The sequence below is a fragment of the Rhinolophus sinicus genome, linkage group LG07 (genome assembly GCF_036562045.2).
Source record: "Rhinolophus sinicus isolate RSC01 linkage group LG07, ASM3656204v1, whole genome shotgun sequence".
NCBI classification, from domain to species: Eukaryota; Metazoa; Chordata; class Mammalia; order Chiroptera; family Rhinolophidae; genus Rhinolophus; species Rhinolophus sinicus.
Window position 1 is genome coordinate 105,838,992 of NC_133757.1, and position 17,625 is coordinate 105,856,616.

Below are 17,625 nucleotides of genomic sequence, written 5' to 3' on the forward strand. Positions count from 1 at the left end.
GATTAAACTGTTTCTCTCCTAACTCCTTATCTTTTTTCTAGGAGAAGAAAGAATTAATCTTTCTTACTGGAGCAAAGTTAGGAGATACCAGGCTCCCAACTGTGATAAAGCAATATATTTAGATATGACACAAAGAGGAAAACAGCACATGTTGGCTTCTGTATTCTACATTCTTCTCTCATCCTTAGGAGTATCCTATTTCATTGGGCCATATTTTCCAACATACAATCCCTCTGACCCTCAACATACTTCAAAACCTTTACTGGCATACTACATATTTCTTTCTCCTTATCACTATGGAGAGTCCAACACGAAGCTATGTTTGAATGGCCTAGTAATAATTCAGCCATTATTTGAATGCCAAATATGTGCAAGGCACTGTGACAGCACAGTAAAAAATATTTTTTTAAAAGCGGTAGAAGCCTTATCTTCAAACAGCTTTTAAAACTAGTAGGGTAAGTACACCAATCACTGTAACCACAAGGTAGAACGAGAGCCAGAAGAGAGGTGCTGTAGATAGGTAAGGTGGAGGAGGGAGAAAAAGGAGGGAGAAAAAGGAGGGGCAGGGACTCTCAGTTTTGCTGCAGCTTTGCAGGGAGAAAAGAGGGGAACATGATCTGTTGTAAGATTCAGAGTCCAGAGGGTAAAAATAAACCAGTTGCCCAGAGAAAGAACTATTTTTGATACTGAGATCAGAAAGCAATTCAACTGATGGTTCCTGATAGAAGAGTCTATTAAATGTAATAAAAACCCTAAGGATGGATGGAGATAGATATAGATATAGATATAGATATATAGATTTGGATATATAGATACATATATATATATATAATTTTTTTATATGAACAGTGATAATAAGCGAGTAGGGCTGAGAAGCTCTCATGAAAACCAAGAGACTAAACATGGACATAAGGCAGAAGAGCAGGCCTCAGCTCGACCAGGACTGCAAACTCCGTATCTGCAGCATTCAGAGACAAGAGATGGAATCATTACTGTCACATTTAGAATAACTGCATTTCTTTTGGGGTAATGGGATGGGTGTCTAAATAAGTCAATGCCACTGTTATTTAATCAAAGTCATTTATACTGATACAAATTGAATCACAAAGATATTTTGATGTCAACATTTGGCACTTCATGTAAATAGAAAGTAGGTCATCAGTCTGAAACAAACAAAAGTGACTTATATCTAGGAATTTCTATTTTTAAAACAAGGTTCCTAAAAAGATCTCATTTGATACACCTTTTTTGTACCACTTAAATTTATATCGGCACAGGTTTGTAGTCGTCCCCCTTTATAAGAACTGACAGGGTGGTTTGAGGCAAGGATTACATTTTGTCAACTTTAAAATTGGGGCAATTTCCTACTGGAGGCTACAGAGGACAAATCAATAATCACAGCTATCCCTTTAATTATTTGCCTATTGTAATTTAAAAGATTTTTGTTATAAAGGAGTCTGGTTCCTCACCTGGTCACTGAAAGCAAAGTTTCCTTCTATAGAATGAAAAAAAAAGATCTTTACTTAATAGAATCTAGGAATGATTAGTGGTAAAAGGTCAATTCTGTTTACCTAACTGGTGACCTATTCACTGCTTAATAGTGAACAACCGCCAACACTGCACAGTCTTCTGAGGCAGGGTTTGCACACTTTGGATTGGAAATGAAAGCATCCCTACATCACATCAGCTCAGAGTCCAGTGATCAGTCCCACGCCATTAGCAACATCCACTCCAAGTTTCCATATATATATATATATATATTATTTATATATATATAAATAATTCTTATTGCAAAGATTCATATATCTGGGAAAGAATACCTGATCAAGAGGCAGAGTTTACTGGGTTCATGTAGACATTTACTCATAAAGTTGGCTCTCGCTGTTGCATTACTTTTCATTGAGTTCTACAGTCTGTGATTATATGTACCATTGGCCTAAAAACAACTGATGAAGACAAAGTTCATAAAGAAAGAACATATACATTTCAAAATATGTCCTTGAATTTCTGTATTGATGTGTTTGTATTTATGCATTGATCTATAACATTCTAAATATATCTCGTTCATACAGTAAACAGCTTAGTGGCCTTATACTTAGCCTTCATCTCATGCAACAAAGAATGTGAGTTGGTTAATGAGAAATGCATGTATTACAGCAGAAAATTAAAAATCATGACCAAGGAAAGTATAAATTCGAGAAGAAAATGAAGACTGGGGTAAGGATTTTGGAATACAACTTAAATATGGAGACTTATTTGAGTCCCACACAGTTACCACAGTTGAGCAGAGAATTTGATTCGGTGCTTCCTAGCAGCCAAGGTGAAAACATGCATGTGATTATATGATTGCCCACAAGGAACAAACATTTGTTCTCCTCCAGGAAAGCAAAGTTGTTCATCATCGCTTACTATGAAAGAGCTGCTCTAGGAGACACCGAAAGATGTGACGAAAAAATTTCCCAGTAGCATCCCAACAGGAAATAAGGTCATAAAGCTGTTTTTGTTGTCCCTGATGAAAACTGAACTCTACAGTAGAGTCAAGATAATATGGCCCAGGTGCACAATTTTTCTGGTAATATCATGAACTGAGCTGGGAGTGATGGGCTGCAAGTCCAACAGTGTAGTTTCATTAAGAGATGGTTATCACTAAACTACAAGAACACAAATAAAAATAAATAACCAAAATTATGATGCTTCTAAGTTTCCATCCTCACTGCCTTTCTCTTTTGGAATAAGTCAGTCCTTGCCCAATGTCATCTATCCTACAACTGGAGCTGCTTAATTATTACCCCAATCTGCATATTCAAACCCAGACCTCAAGTCTCATCTTCACTTACTTATCTGACACTTTTACGTCAAGGTTCCCACCTCCCCAGTAACTCCACAAATCCCCAAGTCATCTAAGTCATCTGTCCTCTCACACATATGGTTCCTTCTGCCATTCCTAGTCTGGCACAGAAATCTTATCTGCTCAGTCGTCTAGGCTTACATCTTTGGAATCGATTTTTCTCCTTCCTCTCCCCAACTTCCCACATCTGATCAGTAGTCTGCCTTATTATTTCTACCTGCACAACCGTCCCATGATCTCGGGTCCTAGATCAGCTCCCCGGTATGTCAGGACCATCACAACAGCCTCTTGAATTATCTGTCAGCCACCTCTCTCCCCCATTCCAATTTATCTTATCCAGTAACTGAGAGATAATATTCCTAAGGCTGTGATTATGGCAGTCCATTAAAAAACCTTCTGCAGGTTCCCTCTGCTTATCTGAACCAACTCAGTGTATCAGACCGAACCTCCCATGACTCTCTCTCACGAGCCTAGAGTTCAGCCAGTCCATAAGTCTAGCCACTCCCAAAATAAGCTGAATCTTCCTCTTTTGTTCATGGTAATATAACCACAAGATGCCCTTCCCTTCATCTCTGCATGTTTAAAGACAAAGTTTAAATGTCGTCTCACTCAGGAAGCCTTCCCTCCCGGTGAGAAGGAAGACTTCCTCCTCTTTCCTTCCCCCTGCACTTGTCTGGGGCTGTAATTCCAGAGAGCAATTATCACATCCTATCCTCAGTCTCTCCCATCTAGCCCATACTTCCGACTGCTCCACAATTACCATCCTAAACACACATCTGCTCCTGTCAGCACACTGCTTATAATCACCCCTTAGTTCTTGCATAAGGATATGTGAGGCCCTTCTCGGTCAGCTTCCCCGAAGCATTCTGCTCCTACATCAATCATTGCACACATTGAATGAATCATACTGTTTACATGTCTGTCTTCTCCAGGGCAGGGATCAAGTCTGACTTATCTTTGCAATGTAATGGAGCCACCCAGCCCCGCTCTGCACACCTTCCTATTTTAATTCTCTGCAGAGCAGTTAGTTCTTTTCTTGCTTATTTATGGTCGGTCTCCTTCCCACTAAGATGTACACTCGAAGAGAATACACACTTTGCCTGCTTTGTTTTCAATGATATTCCCAGTATCTAGAACAGTGCCTAGCACATAGGAGGTGATCAAAAGTTTACGATGAATTGATAAGTAGATGAATGATTCTCAGTGTCTAAACCAGTGCTAGCACACCACAGATGCAAAATAAATGCCTACCGAGCAAATGAATTCTGATATTTATATATATATATAACTTTACAAGTTCTAACAGCTGGTGATCTTGATACCTTCTCTAGCACATAGCACAGTGCTTTCTTTATACATGCTAGGCCCTTGATAAATTTCTCTTACACTGAATTGCTGGTTCCATAAAAGCTCAATTCATTTATTAACTTATCTCCTAAATCTGAATTTGTCTCATCTTGACAGTAAGAAGAGTCTGTATTATTTGTTATGCTACCAAATGCCTTCCTCACAGAGGAAAAGGAACACGGCAGAGGGGTTAGGATCACCACCTGTGCTGTCAGAGGTCTGGGTTCAGATCCCAGCCCTGTCCTGGGTCACCTATGTGACTTTGAGCACATATTTAACCTCTCTTCACTTCAGCTTCTTTAAAAGAAGATTAGGGCACCTGTCATGCAAAGCAGACTATTTCCTTCATGGCTAAATGAACAGTCAGCCCTAAATCCTTTATTAACCCTTCTTTACCACTTTTAAATTGTTCCACTCATGTTAGAATATTTAATATGTGTTGCCTGAACTTGAGTAGGTCATTATTTAAAATAGGAGGGGATTATGTTTACAAGGTATTAATTCTCCATTAACTTTTCATGACCTTACAGCATCTCCGTGCCCATCCAGTGAGCACAGGTGACTTGAGAACATGACTGCCATCATTCCTAAGACTTCCTGGAACCACAGCAAAATAATGTCCCGAGATGCCACCACCTCACGAAGAGTAATTCTCTTTCCCTTCACACCCCACACAAGAAACAGCACAAGGACCAGATAAGTGACGGGCACAGGAACCGTACCCATTAAATACATTACATAATGACATGACTCCGCTTACGACTGGATGGTTTATAAAATATAATGAGAAAGGGCTTAATGCTCAAGTAAGTGCATCTCAGTCAAAATGCGTCCGACAGTATTCAAATCCCTCTGGGGACAATCATTTCGTCTGGAGTTAGGGAGGGGTTGGCCAGGGCTCACACAGATTGCATGTCACTGATTCAGGTATGACGTTATGACTCAGTCACAGGTCGATGCACACAGACAGGCACACAACACAGCAAGTGTTCTGTACAAACACTGGAAGGTCTTTTTCTAAGAGCTTTATTTAACAAAAAGCATACATGGATTAACAAACAAAATTCAAAAGATTTTTCTTTCACAAATCTTGATATTATTGCTGGGCACAAAAAAATATATTTGCTTAAGTAAAGCACTGAAGCAGTATGAAAATGTGTGACTTTGTTGGCAAGCAGGAAACCAAACAAAAAGCAAATGAAAGGCAAATCTCTGTTGGTCAGGTGCAAACAAGAGCACTTAAGAATAAAAGGTCAATAGAATTTTTGTTACTGGCCACGTCACTAAGGCTTGCCATCACAATGTTAGCTTACAGAGCTGTCTCCTATTCTGAAAGCATCTATATCAATGTTGAGTTGAGTGCATTTTCCCAAAGGTGAATAAACAAAAAGTACAGTGCTCACGGCGACCTGAATGGAGCTGTGACAAATATCCTGCCTGAAGATAATCTTCAATAGCTGCAGTTATCAGTTCAGCAAATCCAAAAGTGTTCCCATAGATTAAAAGGCACAGACGTGCACGTGTTATTTAAAATCCAGTTACTCCTGTTTAAAATCAATGCCAATTGAAGCTATCGGAGAAAGGGAGTACACACAACCACTTTCTTCCAAAATCAGGAAGTAAAAGGGCAATATCTAGCATAAAAGAGGTTAAATGCTAGTGACTGAATCAACAAAGTATTGAATAAATAATCTTGAAAAGTAGAACTTGGCAAAAATCCCTGATACTTATCAATGGAAAAATGTGGCCCTAGTTCTGTGATCTTTCATACTAACAGAGACTTTTGTTAAAGATAGAACTCAAATTAAAACATTTTATAATAGTTAACTCAATTCCATATTACTTTCCTTTATGGTGAAAAAAGAACAACAACAAAAAAACGTACAGAACTCCCCAAGACAAATTTTGCCCGTGGAGGATGAAAAACACAAAGAAGTGAGTGACTTAAGAAGGTAAAATGCATCCCTCTACCTTATGTCCGGAAGTAAAAGGGAAACACCCTTACAACACCAAGAGTGACCTCATGGAAGGTTTGAACAGAAACAGCAGAACCCACACATCCACAGGAGTAGCAGGCCATTCAAACACTACGGCTTATTACAAAAATGCCTGCCGATGCTGAACCTATTTTAGGACAAATCTTTTAAGGCTGCCTTCATGCATATGTCATTTTTTTTGAAAATTTCAACTGTGACAAATTTGGTTCTTTTGAAAGTAGAATTTGCTATCTGTAAGGTGGAAGTACAGTTTGAAAATAAAGAGAAATGTCAAGCTGGATATTACTTTTAATCAAAAGCATAAGTGCTTTCTTTATGTGGCTGGTAAACTACTTCTAAAGACCATTCATTAAAACGGTTCCAAAATTCCTTTCTAACAGGAGCAGCTATGGAACGAGCAGGCAACCTCCCTAGATGATCTCTTCATAGGGCAAACTCACTTTTATAATGAGGATCTTTGCGATTGACATTGTGCGTGCCCTAATCAATTAGGTAACGGCTATATCTGATTCTATTTTTTTTATGTTATTCATTTAGTCAACAATATGTGCTAGGTACTGTGCTAAGTCCTAGGGAAAGGATGGTGAGCACAACAGGCCTGTTACCTGCTCTCATGAAGATGATTTGCATAAGTACATAAATCATAACCGTAAGTCCAATTGGGAAAAAAAGATACATGGTGATGTGTAACAGTAAAACCCAACTAGTGTAAAGAGGCTTCCCTGAGGAAATGAGGCTCGAGATTAAGTTAACCAATTAAGCAAGAGGAACTGAGGGGGAGAAGTACGGGGATGGTGGAGGTAGGGAGGGATGGTGTTCTGAGTAGGGAAAGGATGTGCAAAGGCTCTGTGGTTTTCGTAAAGAGTATGGGCCCATTAAGAAAGAAACACAGTACTGAGAGCTAGGGAAAGAATGGTATGAGGTGTGGCTGCAAGGTAGTTGGGCTGGACTCCACAGAGCCTGGTACTCATTGAAGTTCTTTATTTACCTTAAGAGTGACAAGACCCAAGTAGATTTTAAGATGGGAGGGAAGGTGGGGAAGGAAAATGACATCATAAAATCTACATTGTTTACATATCACTAAGGTTGGACTGAAGAACCAGTTGGGGAGTGGATGAGGTAGAAGCAGGAAGACCAGTTAAAAAGCTATTATAATAATCTGGAAGAGAGAGTAGAGTTAATACAGGTAAGAGAGATGAGTGGGTTTGAGAGGTACCAAAGATGTAAAGTCAGTAAAGGGTCGATTGGTATTCTATATTCATTGTTGAATCAAAGATGATGCTTTGGCTTTGTCTAAGTTCTTTGTTAATGATTTGCAAAACAAAAAACATCATGAAAATATTAGTTTCATATTTCAATCGGATTTCTGCATCATATTTTATCTTCTTTTAGATAAGGAAAAAGTAGCAAATAGTAACACAAAACTTAAGAAGTATTTCATTTTATGTAAATGTATGTTCCTGAAATATTGTGCTACATCTGGGTAATAAAAGAACCTATATCTAAAGACTATTACTAAGTAAATATTTCTTCCTTGCACAAAAGGAAACACTAATCAGCAGAAGAGATTACCGTGATACTATATATCAAGTGAAATGTAAACCACTATCTTGATTATTTCCATACATCATTTCTCCTTTATTACAGGGTACATAAATTGGCTGATGTTACAACTCTAAAAGGACGGAATGGCTGAGAAATTTAATAATCACCATCAAGTTTTATCATAAACCATTTAGTAAGCAACTAGAATGGGCAAGAGGCTTGCAAAGATTTAAATCTATTCTTTCACCAATGACTTCATCCACATGGAAAAATCATTTTTATATCTATATTATTACGATATGCCATCTCTAGTCCACATTCTCCAAAAAAATACAGCTTTCCCATTACAGCCTGGGTTACAATGTCATAACAATGCAGTAAGTACAAAATGTAGTCAGCCTTATATACTATATGAACACATATACCACAGAAAGTCTAATTTTGTACTAAATTGCCACGTTTTTTTGTGTCTGACATATACAGACCAATTTGTAACAACACATAAAAGAGGGAGCTAGGTTTTAGTAATCTAGTATATCAACAACAAATGTACCAGCTAAATTCTAATTCCATGAGCTAACAAAATAAAAAAGATAGTCTAATTTTGAGATTTTGCAACTAGAGTGCATACCACCCCTACAAAATGCAGCTTTTACCTTGGAAAGAAACAAATTCAACACACACAAAACCAAAACAAAAACCAACACTGAGGGAAGAGTATAAAGCCACAGTATGTCAATCAACTGACTTCTAAAGGCTAAAATGCACCTTTAAACATGCTGATTTGGGTGATTTGAGTCACAACCCAAGCATCATTTGATCAGCAGTTCTGCATATGAATTTGTTTTCCTTTCTTAAAAAAAATCATTCAGGTACTAAAGGAGACATGAAGTAACTTGACTAGTCTACCACAGTACCTTGACAGTCGTTATAATTTATAGCACATACAATTAAGCATGGATTGGGAATATAGTGGTATTTTAAGAAATATCATACTTCTGATATACCACAATAGCTCTTTGAGAAATGCTGCTCTGCCTTGTGTGGTTACTATTTTTAAACGGATACCTTGAAATCTTTCCAGCACAGGAATGAGAAGGAGAGATCATGAAACATCTCGTGATGTATTCGTTTTTAAGGAAAAACAGAATAAAACAGATTGAATATAGGAATTAAAATCTCAAGCTTTATAACACTGTAGTATACCACCTTAAAGAGTAATCTGCAGAAACATATTAATTACTACTGAGCTATGCCAAGGAATGTACTCTATGTGCCAAGTTGCAGCTCACTTGGACATTTTATGATCACGTGAAAACACACTTGAAAGATGGGCCCTATAATAAAAATGTTGACCCTTTCATGATTTCATCTGTTTGACAAAGATGTCATGATAAGTTACTTTGCCCATGAGTCTCCAGGACAACCATCCACTTCATACACTCACAAGTATTTTAGTAAGGAAGAGAAAAAGGAGTTATCTAAGCCTCAGGTCATCTTACATCTTACAATTGCTGAATTCCAAGTGAAGAGACTTCCATTCACCCTTTACTTATCTTGAGAAGCACAAAGAAATACGTCTACAAAGGTAATGAAAACTTGAAGGATTATCCAGGATATTAGAAGTTTCATACCTAATTTTTATGAACAGAAAAAAAACTGAGGTTTGTATTTAGCAAGGGTTAGTAAAGGTATTCTACAGATGTGAAGAGTTTATATTTTTCTGTGTATTTGTTTTCACTTTTCGTTAACGAAATGTTTGAACACAAACTAAGTAGAGAGAATCCCTACAATGAACCGCCATGACTCGGCTCAGAAAGTAACCATCATAATTCAGCCAGTCATAATCTCTCATTCCTAATCCTTGCCGCTGATGGATTGTTTTAAAGCAAATCTCAAATATCATATCTGAGGTATGTAAAAAATAAAAAAAAACAAAAACAAAAAACTGGCCCCCAAAGATAGATCACTTCCTAATCCCCAGAAGCTGTGAATATTAACTTATATAGCAAAAGATGTGACTATTATTTAGGATCTTAAAAGGATTTTACCTTGGATTATCTAAGTAGGCTCTAAATGCAATCACATCTATCCTTATGAAAGAGAAGCAGAGGGAGATTAGACACAGCCATAGACGTAGAGGAGCAGGGGATGTGAGAAGAGCTAAGAGACACAGCCCCAAGACCAGGACAGCTGCCAGAAGCTGGGAGAGACAAGAATTCACCCCGAGAATCTCAGGGAAGCGTGGCCCTGCCTACTCTTTGATTTTAGACTTCCAGCCTCCAGAACTGTGAGAGAACAAACTTCTGTTGTTTAATCTACACAGTCTGTGGCAATTTGTTAAGGTAGCCATAAGAATATAATACAGTATCACATCATCTGAAAATAATTTCAGAATGTACCTTTAAGAAATAAGGAGTCCATTTCAAAATAATACCACTATAATTCCTTTTTTAAAAAGTCCTTTAAGTTAGCTAATATCCAGAGTTTAGATTGCCCAAATTGTCCCATAACTTTATAATGTATAGTTGATTTATCCAAATCAAGATCCAAGTATTGTTGATATGTATCTTAAGTCTCTTAATAATAGTTCCTCTTCTCTGTTTTTCTTGCCATTTATTTACTGAACTGAGTAATTTGCCCTATAGTAATTTCTACATTCTGGATTTGGCTAATTACATCTCCATGGTATTTTTTAACATGGTCCTCTTTCTCCTGTGCTTCTTATAAACCAGTAGTTTGTTCTAAAGCCTTGATCAGAACCACATTCAGTTTTTTAGCAAGAAACTTCACAGACAGTTCTATATATTTTCTATTGCATCAAATTAGGAGACATGTAGTATTTACTTTTTCGTCTTTTTGTAACATTAAGATTGATCAGTGAGTTTAGGGGCTATTAGCCTAACATCAATTATAAAGCTCCCCACCAGCCTTTGACCTAAACAGTTTTAGCAGTCACTGATGACAATTCCTTGACCTATTGCTTCTTTAGGGGAAGCAAAATGGTAATTATTTCATTTGCATCATTCCTTCTGCATGTATTAGCTGGAATCCTTCTGAAAACAAGATTTTGTCCAAACCATCTATTTAGGTACTCTGAAAGACCTTTCCTACAAAAAACAAAACTGTGAGATAAATGCTTGATAGCATCTAATTTTTGAGGGAGTGCTGGGATGGACATCTGTCTCTTGAATACAAAGACCACTTTGTCTCCACTCAGTGAGTGGAACTTCTCAACTGTACTCAACTTCGTCCTCAAGTTACCAATTCAAATACTCGGCCTACAATACAGAACCTATTTTTAAAGAATAAAAGCCAGGATCCAACATAACTACGTCAATTTGATGTCAGTTCTTAAGATTTTTGCCCTATCAGATCAGTCCAAACTCCTCAACCAACCACTCCAAACCATTCACTTTGAATCTGCCTTGTCCCATGTCACTAATACAAAGCATCTTCTCATTCTAGACTCTGTGCCTTTGCTTGAGTTTTCTACACACTGGCCTCTCTCCCTGCAACCAGCTAAATCTGTCCTCTTCCCTCTCACTAGTAAGCACACCTCCTTTTTTTCTGAGAAGGGCACTTATCCTAATTTTTCATGTGTCAAATATATGTCTGTTGCCATCATTTGTGGCCCTGCAGACATATTTCACACACCTTTTGAAGCCCCCACCCAACAGTCCATAGAATAGTGCTAATAGAGACTCAGTATACAAATAACAATTACCATGTATAGATTATTATGTCCATGTTAAGCACTTTACATCTGTTACTTTATTTAAGCCTCACGGAAACTCCCTGAGATGGGCATTATTATCTCCACTCAAAGGAAGCTAAGGTTCATCAAAGGAAAGTAACTTGTCCAAAGTCACATGTTTATTAAACGGTAGAGCAGGGATTTGAACCAGATTTGCACACCAACTGTACCCTCTTTCCACTATGCCCACGTTCCCTCCCATAATAATATTACTACTTAATTTACCAGAGGGTACAACTGATCCAAGACGTTCACTTAAAGTCTGACTTTCCACTAATCGCAAAGTGTATGCTCCTCCATCATTAAAAATAATAATATTAATTTGTTAATGCATAAATAAATGAGCTATATGAAAATAAGTATGCTGAATAAAATTATAATATAATTTCTCCAAAATTGCTACTGGCAGGCTGAAGACTAAATGCTGGCATGTCTCTTAAAGTAATAGGTAGAAGGAATGAATATTTAAGACCACTCTGTCAGAGCAAGTTGTGTACAACTCCCCTGGCCACAATATTTCAAAACAGCAAAAAGAGATTTGTGAGCCCTGTCAACGTGTGACATGCCTCCAGCTCCTGGACGCTCAGAGGAATATGCCTGTGCCATCATCAGACACTAATAGTTATTGAGCGCTCCCATGGCTTGGAGGCGAGAACAGAAAGCCTTTAGGAAGGAAATGGTTCTATCTTCATAGCTTAGCAAGGAGAGAGGCCAGGAGCAGGGTAATGGCATTTACTAGTGGACACCTGAAAGTCACTCGTTCTTATCTCTACGCAAAATCCTAAAATGCATCCTGCAGCCGACCTTCTCAATTCCATGCTTGTGTCTCCAATTCCAGCTGGACGCGTCCACATTAGCTCCTTGCTAGCAAATTCACTTTGAGACAATATATTTTCAGCATGTAGCTAAGTATCTTCCACTGAAGTCTCCTATAAATGTGTTGGTGGTGGTTGCTTGCTTCTTTTTTTGTTTGTTTTCCTTTCTCACTGTTATCACTTCACTTGAGGCCTTTGTAGCACGGAGGCACTCTTCTGGGACTGAAATGCTTGTTCCCAGAAGGCCAGCAGACATCAGAGGCACACCTCTCATATATAATTTGACAACAGCACAGCCAATGAGAGGGTATGCTTGGCACATAGTGAAGAACAGTTGCATCTCCTGGTGGGACAAGCTTTTGCTAACTCGCATGCTTTCGTGAAAGACAGGCCCTGAAAAATACATTGTGCTCACAGACTCAAGAATACCTCAAATGAGATCACAGCATGTACCCGTATGTGAAAGTGCTTTATAAACTATGAACAGCCAAGGGACTGTAAACTCCTTCTGTTACGGATGTGGCTGTTACAAAGGCACAGACCTGGGAAACAGGTCGCTGGATGGTTTGAAAGAACTAACTAGGTCCAGACAGAAGGGATCTTTAGTAACAAGAAGTTAAAAAAAAAGAGAGAGAGACCTTTCAGAGGATAGAAGAGAAGGCCTAGGCGACAAAGGGGACGTGTGGGGGAGCGCAGGGCTCCAAGTCTGCAAACTCCCGCTCAGTTCCACAAATACTTATGAATGTCAGGCCTGATCGAGGTGTTGGGATCCAAAGCCAAAGATAGCCGATCCTAACATAGTCAAAGATCCCAGCCCTTCATGGAGCTTTATACATTCTTGTTCAGGGAGATGGCCAACAAATAATACACATAATAAGTAAGTAAACTGCAATATGTTAGTGGATAAGTGTACTGTAGGAGAGCAGGGTAAGGAGGATAAAAAGTGCAAGTGGAGGGTTTGCAATACTTTGAGCTTAAAAGGTAAGCCAAAGAGCAGAATAAGGTCAGATTTCCAATGATGTTCCTCAAAAACTACATTCAATTGCAGGAAAGATGAGGAAAATCATACTGTGCTTGAATGAAAATTGCATAAAATTTGACAACTCCAAGTTGCCTAGGAACATACAGCTCATTTTCCACATTTCTTCTCCTTCACCCTTTTCAAAATTATTGACACAAATGTGCTACATGGCATATTTACAGAGGAAGATATGAAAAGACTTAGCCAGAGGCAGAGCAAAGGGAATTACAAGAGATACGAGCAAAGCAGAGGGCAGCAAAATCAGTTGTAGACCAGTACCTTAGGAAAGAGCAAACTTAACAGGACTCTAAACATGACTCAATTTTCTTCTTAGGAAAAGTTGGCTCGAGGTCAAGGATGATATATAGGCTTCATTGCTAGTAACAACCCCAAACGACCAGCAGAGTCTCTCCAAAGCACTGCATAGATAAAAAAGAGTACTAGGTCCTGTGAGAAAGGAATTAGACACTTCTTCCATCAAGATGGGGGAGTGTGGGCATGCAAACCCCAGATTTACCTTTCCTTTTCTAGGTAAATATTAGTGTTTTAAAAATATATACCGAGGGTGCCAAAAAAACTAAATACACATATTAAGAAAGGAAAACTGTATGAAAGTTGTAACACTCAATATACACTGATAACAAAATATAAACACAAGTGATATTTGACTTCTGCAATTACAAGAGGTGCTCAAAGTGGTTACCATCAGCTTCCAGACACTTCTGATTATGGCAAACTACTGCTTGAGCCATGTTGACCAATGTCCACTTGCATACATTTTTTTGTTTGGCTACATATATATTCATTCATTCACTGGCCACCTACTAAGTGAAAGGCAACACCAACAACAGTGGAGGATTTGGAAACATAGGGCTTCGTTCAGGTCCTAATGGAGTTTATAATCTAGTTGGGAGGAAAGACAAATGTATGAAAACTAATACTAGAAGGCAGCAAATGACTAAGCTTCTAAAATTTCAGCATAGGGATTCAGATGCCAAGAAACAGCCACAGGAGAAGACAGCCAAGAAAGGCTTAATGGAGGACACAGGTTCTGAACAGGGCTTTGGAGAATGCACGTCACTGAGCTAACTGGAGAGAGGAAGGACTAGTCCCAGCAGGGATGGAGAAGAAGGAATCTGCAGAGTGTGGCTTAGGCATGAGGAGATCCGGATGGCAGCCAGAGCAGAGGATCTGCACAGGGCACCAGATCACAGATGCCTCAAGGGTTACTCCAGAGAAACCGAACCAAAAGGAGAACATATATATAGGAGAGACAAAAACATTGATTTATTATAAGGAATCTGCTCATGCAATTATGAAGGCTTAGAAGTTTCAAGATCTGCAGTCGGCAAGCACAGAAGCAGGAAAGCCTACAGTATCATGCAAGTTCAAGTCCAAGTTTGAGTCCAAAGCAGAGAAGATCAATGTCCTTGCACAAAGATAGATAGGCAAAGAGAGCGAATTCTTCCTTACTCAGACTTTTTGTTCAACTCAGGTCTTCAACAGATAGAATGAGGCCCACCCACAATGGGAAAGGCAGACTGCTTTACTCGGTCTAGGGATGGAAATGTTCATCTCACCCGGAAACACTCTCACACACACCCTCAGAATAACATTGACCAAACAGTGGGGTACCCCACGGTTCAGTCAAGTCGGTACATAAAACTAACCATCACGCCTTGAGTTGAGTCAATAATACCCAGTAGGCAACAAGGACCATGACCAGTGACATAGGCAAAGCTGTACTTTTTTAAATCAAACTCACTGAAATGGATTAGAGAAAGAAAAACTGGGACCAGAAACAAGATTTTTTTAAATGTTATAGCTGCCCAGGTGATAATAAGAGGCACATCATCAACAACAAATATGTATAGGCATCTATTCAATATAAGGTACTCCGCTAAGTGAATAAGATGCAGAGTTACTCTTATTGCTCTATTGTTTAATTTGATATCAGGATCCAATGCAGACTTACCAGCAGGAACTGGAGAAGCAAGTCTAGGATTCCAAAGGTCAGCAATGAGGATTCTGATATAGAAGTTACCCACATAGGGAAGAGAGCCAAGCTGCGAGTTTGCTCTTGGCATGCCTATGCTGACACGAGTTCCGAAGACAACAGGTTGAGTCAGGCTGGCTTGAAGCAGGAAGCCTCTCAGGAAGCCTCATCAAACCTACTTGTGTGATTCATTGTGAAGGAATGACCACTCCTCAGTGACAAACTAACCCTAAAACATGACCAAGTCAGGATTACTTTAAGGGGAAAAAAGGGAGGCAGCAACACAACTGTTCCACAGAAACACAAGTTACAAGCTGCGTCATTCACAGAACTCCAAGGTCTACTTTTCAGAGGACATGCAGTCACACAGTAGAGAAGTACAAGGAGGAAATTCAGACGTCAAACTTAATCGAGCTGATAAGAAATTAGTAAGTTTTTAACATTGTTCAGGTAAATAGGTAGTCCGGTGTTTCCTGAAGCAAATCAAGTTCAATGAAAGTCCCATTGTCAGATTTCTCATATGCATTTAAACTACTTCATCATGCCTAAAATAAGAAATGTAAACATTGCGTAACGTACACAAATAACAGAGGTTTAAAATATCCAACTTATCAAAAAAGTGACTTCATGTTAGAGAATAATACATCAGACACAAAAAGATCAAAATACGAGTACATGTAAACTATAAATTTCCCATGTCCTAAGAAAGTATTTTAAGAGAATTTATTATACAAAAAAATGAAGAAATATTTTTCCTAATAAAGTATGGATAGACATCGTTTCATTTTGAGGACGCACAAAGTATTCATGCTAAATGACCTACCAAAGATCATATTTTTAAAATACAGCTTATATCACTATATACTCACGCATGAATAAACTTGTATATATACATATAGGGTATACGTGTGTGTGTGTGTGTGTGTGTGTGTGTGTGTGTGTCTAGAGAGAGTCATGTTTTTTTCTATGCTCATTCTGATATATTATAAAGAAAATCAACCTAAAATGAATAAACTTCAAGTTCCATGAACACAAAACATAAGACACAAATGTTGAGGAATGAAACATAATCCTTTAACTGAATGGTTATTAACAAAGCTTAGGCTCAATGAAAATATCAATCAACTCTCTAAGATGGCCAATAAAAACTGTGCCACAGGAATTCCTGAAATGTTCCTGCTTCAATGAGCCTGAGTCATGAAATTTAGCCAAAGTATCTTATTTCACATTTTCCACACACAGAAGAGTGAAATCAGTTCCTGGCTCTTTCTACAAGCCTGAAGATCTTAAAATCTGACTCATTACTAATATTTCACCAGAGGTAAACTTCAAAACTACAAGAAGGGGAGCTAAAAAACCCTCACTCTGCTTTCTGCAAAGCTTAGTGGATTCTCTGAACTCCTTAATGGCATGCCCTAGAATAATGTTAAGAAAAAATTTTTTTAAACATGCTCCATAAAAGCTAATTAGCAGCTTGTCCGAAAACTGCAGAGTATTTTTATAGCTATTACCAATTACTATCTCCTCATGGGGAAAAAATTAAAAGCGAAAAGAACCTGAAATTTAAGGAAATGAGGTGAGCGCTACCTAAACATTCAGAGCCTTTTGCTACTGTGACCTCTTGTTTCAGTGTCTGGTCATGTATTAATATTTCTATCTTTAGTCTTATACAGTCAGAAAAAAAAGTATTAATGTAACTTGAAATGGAGGCACACTATTAGAGGAAGTATAAATCATAGAAATTTAGTATTTTCCTTTCCCTGACTCTTTCACATAACTTTCCTACAGAAAACACTCACACAAGTATGCTTTAAGGATATTCCTAAAGCACTGTTCTTAGTATGGAACAATGGGAAGCAATCCAAATTTCCAACAATAGGAAATTGTTTAAATAACCTGTGATGCAATACTGTACAGCCAGGATGTGCCATATGTATGGTCTTCAAAACACTTTCATGATACAGTGAGTTAAAACAAAAACTAAGTTGAAAGTTGTTAACCCCAGTTAACAATCACAATAGTAGTAAATATATTTTAACATAAAGAGAAATTTAGGGGGAAAAACATATACTTATTTTTAGCAGTTTCGCCAGAAAATAAGATTACAGTGTGCTTTAACTTTCAAAATTTCATTATTTCTATAAGGTTTAAATGTTGAATAATATGTATTATGTATATAATCACAAAAAAGGAAGTTTTAAGTTAGTGACATAATTGGAGGGGAAGTAGGAGAAATCTTATGAAGAAAAGGGAAAATTTAGTATGCTAGAACTTTTCTATAATATCTTCAAAATGTCAT

At 38.0% G+C, this 17,625-nt stretch overlaps 1 protein-coding gene across 6 annotated transcripts in view; it reads right to left on the reverse strand.

Moving 5' to 3' along the window:
- FHIP1A (FHF complex subunit HOOK interacting protein 1A) overlaps positions 1 to 17,625 on the reverse strand; it is a 199,639-nt gene that overhangs the window by 178,145 nt on the left and 3,869 nt on the right. The window contains exon 1 of one of the 6 annotated variants that reach the window (XM_074338441.1): positions 15,306 to 15,867. The exons of 4 other annotated variants lie outside the window; for them this stretch is intronic. The gene's annotated coding sequence lies outside the window, so the exon portion shown is untranslated. Of the gene's footprint in view, positions 1 to 1,820; positions 2,142 to 15,305; positions 15,868 to 17,625 lie in introns of those variants that run through there. One more of the 6 variants, XM_074338443.1, reaches the window with a different exon arrangement.